This window comes from Pseudopipra pipra, chromosome 5, assembly GCF_036250125.1.
Source record: "Pseudopipra pipra isolate bDixPip1 chromosome 5, bDixPip1.hap1, whole genome shotgun sequence".
Lineage (NCBI taxonomy): Eukaryota > Metazoa > Chordata > Aves > Passeriformes > Pipridae > Pseudopipra > Pseudopipra pipra.
Genome location: NC_087553.1, coordinates 24,979,664 through 24,986,209, shown reverse-complemented (window position 1 = coordinate 24,986,209; position 6,546 = coordinate 24,979,664).

The following is a 6,546-nucleotide window of genomic DNA, read 5'->3' as shown; positions in this document are numbered from 1 at the left end:
GCTCAGACATGAAATAAAAACAAGTATCACTATTCTGTGTGTGGATCAGCTTCCACACTGGGTGAAAGAACACAGATTTAGGACAACACACTGGCATGGCCAGCACCGGCGTTCCCAACTGCAGTGCTTGGAAGAGAACCAGGCCTGGGCCACGAGTGTATTTTGGGGTGCAAATGCAAAAGTCTATTGAAGACCTTTTTTCCTCCCTTTTTCACACTGGGCAGCCACCTGTGGGGTGCTCATGAGGAAAGGGGGGGATGTGAGCGGGGCCAGGGAGATGGGCAGAGCAAGCCATGGCCCATCAGCTGCAGTGGGCTGCTAGCTGGCCCTCCCCAAATCCACTGGCAGCTCAGTGACTCCAGAAAAGCAGGCGGCGTGGGTACCCAGCTTACAGAGGGGAAGATGACAGAGCGATGTGCCTGAGGCCGCCCAGCAGGCTGGTGTCAGAGCTGGGAATAAAACAGCCTTGCTTCCAATCTCTGGCTGGGAGTCCATGAATAAATACCCCCAGCTCCACACATGCATCCCAGCTGAGAGACCAGGGGCTGTAATGTTAAATTATGATTTTTGCGGGGTATGTGATCGTTGCTAGGGGCCCTAATCAAGATTCAGGTCCCACTGCGGTTTGCAGTACATACACAATGGATAAAAAGCAGTGCTTTCCCATTGCAGCCCAGGGATGGAGCTGGCAGGGAATGAGCAAGGAAACAAGGATAAAGGCAAAGGCAGTGGTGAAATACAAACATTCAGAGGCATTTGCAGTGCTTTACATGTGTGATTAGCCCTAAGTGCTCACATGCACAAAAAAATGTAGGGACAGAGCCACTGGAGCTGCTCTTTGTCTCCTCTCCCTAAGCAATCACCTGCCCTCAGTGCCTTAGTTTATGAAACCAAGGATAAGGTGGGGCATCACGGCTCTTTCTGTACTGTTCCTCTCCTTTAGGTAAAAGGGAGAATTTTAGTATTCCAGACTGTTACCAATAGCTTTTCCTAGCATGAAATTCACTTAAAATTTGAAATTGCACTTTGCAGAGGTCTACTCCTCTGCCTATCAAGTCCCCTTTAAAAATTAATTTCCATATAGGTTCTTTTAGCCTGATTTCTGATGGAAATGAGATTTACATGGTCATGGTGTCTGCATCTGTCTGCCTGTCTGTCCTTTTCTCTAATAATTTTTGAGCCCACTATCTGATCTTGAACAAGTTTGTCAGAAGTGTAATTACATTCCTACAGATTTTGTGAAAATAACCAGCCTGATAGCAAATAAAGGCTCTATCACAATCCCCGACAGAGTAAGTTACAACGTGGGTTCATGTCTTATTATATTTCAGATATTCCATAAAAGTGAGAATGCTAATAAGTGCCTGATCTGTAGGAAGAGCTTCAAATTAATTTTATGCCATCTTAGACATCCTAGTCAATCAACCACAATGTACAAACACACAGGAGATGCGGCTTTGTTAGTTCCAGTGCTCACTAAACTACTTGTTGGTTGTGTTTCTTCTGTACCAGAGGCTGCCATCAGCTCTGCTATTTCATGTGGGGCTAAATAAAATCTCTTTAATCCTAGGTGCTCTACTCATTCGTAGCTGTACAATCATTTGTGTTAAAGTAAGACTCCCACATGAAAGCAACAGTAGGTTCACAAATATACGTATAGTTTTATATTTAAAAGCAAGGGAGCATTTTCCACATCCAAGTAAAGGCAGTAGAGATTTGTTTTTGGCTTATTGTGATGAAATGTTTGGCCCCCATCTCTCACTCTGGAAGACAAAGTGTTGTCTGTGTGTTGACATGATAAATAGGGGCAAGGAGTTTTGCAAAAGCTGAGCGAGACCCTCTCCCAATGCACACATGCGTCCCATCTCATCCCCCTTCCCATTCTGACAGCAATACATTCCAACCAAATCTGTTTCTTATATGGAGTTTTTATAATGTCTGATGATTCAGTTCCTTTTGATGAACCCTGACCCTCTGGCTGACAGCCTCAACTCACAGGGTGGTAAAAGGGCTGTGCAAACAAACTACCCTCTCTGTCACAAAGTTAACCCTTCGTGACTGGACAAAAAGGAACTTGGCAGGCAGGGTGCAAGGAAAGACTCATGGCTGTCCCTGCCCCTCTGGGATAGAGAAGTGAATTCCAGTTTCCACTCTAAAAGAGAGTCATAATTGTTTGAACTCAGGTTTTCCTCTCTGCCCTTAGCACTGGCTCTAAGAGAAACAAGAAGGGAGAAGGCTGCCTCTGAGTTGGGCTGAGGCAGCTGCAAATCCACACAGGACTGCACTATCTGTTCTTGGATTTGTTTTGTTCCTGGGGATTACTTGCTGGAGGGGCTTCCTGTGCATAGGAAGGGTGGGGCCTCTTTACTTTTCACCTTTGTTTGGATGTCATCCCAGCCAAGTCCTGGTTAAGGTCTTGCTTACTTTTCTGGTCTGGTCCAAAATATTTTCCTAAGGATGTAAACTAACCTATCAGGAAATATTACCTCTTGTTGTAACCCTCCCCCAATGCATTACAGTGTTTTAAATCTTCTGCCTTCAAACACCTCCCACATATAATCTGGTTATTTGGGCCTAATTGCTTCACTTTCCTTTGTGAAGCAGTGCAGGTTGTGCATTAGATAAAGATATGACACCTTATATTTAGCATTAATTGTAGCTGCACTTGTCCTGAGCACACATCTCTCTTGCCAGTCCTTCCAATGTAATTTCAGTTCCTAAATAACCCACGTTATAATACATTCTTTGATAAATTTCCCAGCGGTATTTTTCTTGTGACATAAACTGCTACAAGCTCTTGTTATAAATGTTTGGGTGCTCATCTCTTCAGGAATAAAATTCTGATACCTTCCCCCTCACCTACATCTTATTTCTCCCAAGAGCAGTCACCATTTACATGCAAAATAGGTGTAAAAACAAGGGCAGAGATAAAAAATAAAAAAGGTATAATTTTGTGATAAAGTGGTTGAGAGCTAGTATAGTAGAAGTTTTTTTCTGGGGGGTGGTATCCTCCAAAACAAAACAACAAGATTTACCAAAATGTCTTTGATTCAAACACACTAACTTTTGGGTTGTCTTTTGTTTGTTTTGTTTGTTTTGATTTGGTTTTTGGGTTTTTTCTCCATAAAAAGCAGCAACTGGTTTAAAATTAGTTTTGCAAAGACAGTTCGTTGCTTATGTGATGGAAGATACAAGAGAGTGTTTTCTATTTCTCAGTGTCCCAGCCATAGGTTAGCCTGAGGTGATGGGTCTTTGCTGTGTTGGAATAGAAGAGTAAATAAATAGGAGCCCGTGTCATGGTTGTTATTAAACACTATTCTCTTTCCCTGTGCTGGCTGGCACCACAGCAAGGCTCACAAAAGCTTGGTGGAGATTGCACCTTCTTGACTCTCTTCTCTGCAGCAGGATCCAGGAGTTTGTGGGGAGACTGCTACGTGCACAGCGAGCTGTGCTCTGCTTGTCCAGAGTCTGAAATTTCATTTGCAAGGGCTGCCAAGCCAGCACAGGAATGAGTGCATTAGTCATGTCCAAGTATTGGCAGAGCTAAAAAGCCTGAAACAAGGTGATTTCAGGGTGGAGAGGAAGAAGCTCTTGCCTTCACAATTCCCCCTCCAGCGGCCCAAAGAGCTGCAGGCGGTGGGAGGTAGGTGTGTCACTTCTGCAGCAGCAGTGACAGACTGCAATCTGGAGGATGAAGAAATGCTTTCAGATGCTTCCTTTCTGTCATATTACACTGCCTCAGGGAGAAGACCTAGCTAGTGAATTGGAGAATTGCTGCAAATGAGTCAAGTGCTTCTGGCTTCCCACTCAGTTTTTCAGCTGTTGTTTCCATGTGAGAGTAAATAGGTAAAAGAGTCCTCTGAAGACACAGAAAGGAACAACTGTGTTCGTGGGCTCATGTCTTGCAGCAAGGTATTTGCTGACTGAGCATGCACAGAAAGACCTTTAGCTGTTTTCCCTGACTGCTCCCATTCACACAGCAGCAGTCTGAGGCAGTTTCCTGTAAGAAATAGCGCTGACCCTAGCCTCTTGCTTAATTTTTCAACTCTTATACAGGCAAGGACTCAAAACTGGTTGCAATTCAGCTGAGCTACCCTGAGGGCCCTTGGCCAAGTCCTGTGCTGTGCCTCAGTTCCCAATCTGTAAAATGAGGAAAATATGACTCTACGTCACAGGACTGTCATGGAGGAGAGCTTAAAAAGTAAAACCCCAAACCAACATCACCTACACTTTGGTTTCTCCTGCAAGGGTTGGGGGGAGAAAAAAAAAGCAACTGTAAAGTCTCTTTACACACGAGCCAAACCCTGAATGGAAGCTGTTGCTAAACAAAACAGTGAGGAATCAGCAATGCAGTCTCCGAATAGGATGCTTAATTGCAGCTATAATTATGTAGCTCTCAAATCACAGTGTGCTTTGTAGACAAAGGAACACCAGGAATAGGGGCACTGAAAAATTAAGGTAGCAACAAGTCTACAGCATCGTGTACTTACTTGTGTACTGGCCACCTGTCAGTGTGCATTGCTATCCACTCTCTGGAGAAAATGCTCAGGTGATAGCTAACATGAAGAGAAGTAATCGAGAGAGGGAAGACTGGAGCAGAGGAAAGTCTGCCTAGCAGTCCCAGGAAGAAACTGAAGGGATGAGTAGCAGGCTGGCAGGAAGTAATTAATGGGACAATCTTGACATTGTGGAGCAGACCACCAGCCAGTGCAGCAAGATGAGGTGGTAGATGGAATTATGTGCTGATGACAAGGATAAGATGTCCTAATGTTATGTGGTGGGTAAAAGGGAGTCAGTGGAGGGGATGCAAGAGAGACATGATGCATCCAAGAGTGAGCAAATTCATTTGAGAAACTGCATAATCAGTGGAGGAAGGTAGTTGGAAGCAGAGTTGGAAGGAGAGCCATCCTGGAAGATGCCTAAAAAAAGCCATGGCAAAATAGGAAACTCTGCTTTTTATAAGGAGGGGAAAAGAATATAGCTGTGGGGCTTGAATATGGGGGAGAGAAGTTAAAAGTTGGACCTAAAAATACAAAAATTAACAGGTAGGAAGCAGTTCGTCCCCCACAAGAAATGCAAAACTGTGTGAAGGGAGTGGCATAGGAAAGAAAAGGGAACCCTCCTGAGGGGAGGTGCAGAAGGCTGAAGCATAGGCTTAGACCTGGAGGTGGAACAAGTTGATCTGTGATTCATGAACATACAGCTAGGTTCTAAGATGTGGTAGAAGTGTGTTTGTTTGGTTTTGAAGATGCCCTTTGCGTACATTGGCATACATTGGCCTCTGATGTGTACTTAGCTTAAAAGTATCCAAAGAGGCAGTGCAAAGGAGAAATCAGCTTCTCATGACCTTATCAGAAGCGTTGCTAGCTCCAGAAACTCCCTGCCTTTTACTCGCCAGTGCCTCTGGCCAGCAGTGCCACAGTGCAGGCAGATCAAGTGGGTGCAAGTGATTCCCATGAGTCAGAGAAAGCAAATAAAAGGAGCCAACCAGACCTCCCTCCGGAAAGGCTGTTTCCAGAGAGACGTGTTGTAGGTGTGAAAGCAAAACTTTACAGAAAGTTACGCTTGAAATCTGCTGTTTAATTTTTTTTTGTTTAATAAGTGCAGAACTAAGGCCATAAAAAAGGTACCAGGTGACACCCCCTGCCTCTGTTACAGCTGCTCTTTCTGTGGACAAATCAGCCTCCAGCTTGACCAAGGCACTGTACAGCAGCATTTATCCCAGGCTATAACATTGCTCTGAGTAGGGGTGCACTCTGGGCACCCCAAAGCCACAGAAAGAGAAAGTAGTGTAGTGCCTGCACTTTGATACTGGAGACACTACTACCTTGAATTTCAGTAGGGAAAAGCTTCTAAGGCAGCCATCCAGAGGCATGGTGGTGGCCTTAGTCCTGAGGTAGTGTCACAGGAGCAGTGACTCAGGTTGCCCCTCCCTGGGTCTATGGACACCTGAATTCAGGCTTAGAATATCATATTTTCAGATCAGCATTGATGGAAAGATCTGGTTTCCAAAAGCAAAACTCAAATGCATAATGCACTTATGTTCCTCCCCTGCCTGTTTTTAGATATATTTCTTTTGCAACTCAATTAATCAAGATTTTGCTGCTCATTTTAAAATAAATGGCATTTCTCTTAGGAAAGTTTATAGCTTTCAGTCTTTGAGGTTTAAAAATACTCAAATGGATTCTGAGCTAATCCCGATTCATAAGCCATTCTCATCTGTTAATATCTGAACACTTTGATCATCATATTTAAGAGATTCTTTTCAGCAGAGGGGTATTTTTCAGACAGATTGTCCCCCAGTACTCCTTATTTCGAGGCTGCAGTAGGTTACAATGATGCACACTCATGCAAAGCACATAGAAGAAAGGGAGGGGGAGGAGAAGATGCGGGAGAAATAAGCCACGGCTCTGAGTTTATCCATGTTCCTTTTTCCCTCTTCTGACAATGAAGAATCTCTAGATCTCTCCTTGTGTTTAGCTTATCCTGCTCACCTGCTCTTTTCTCTCTGCCTTGCCATCCTTTGGTGAGATCTTTTAAAATTCT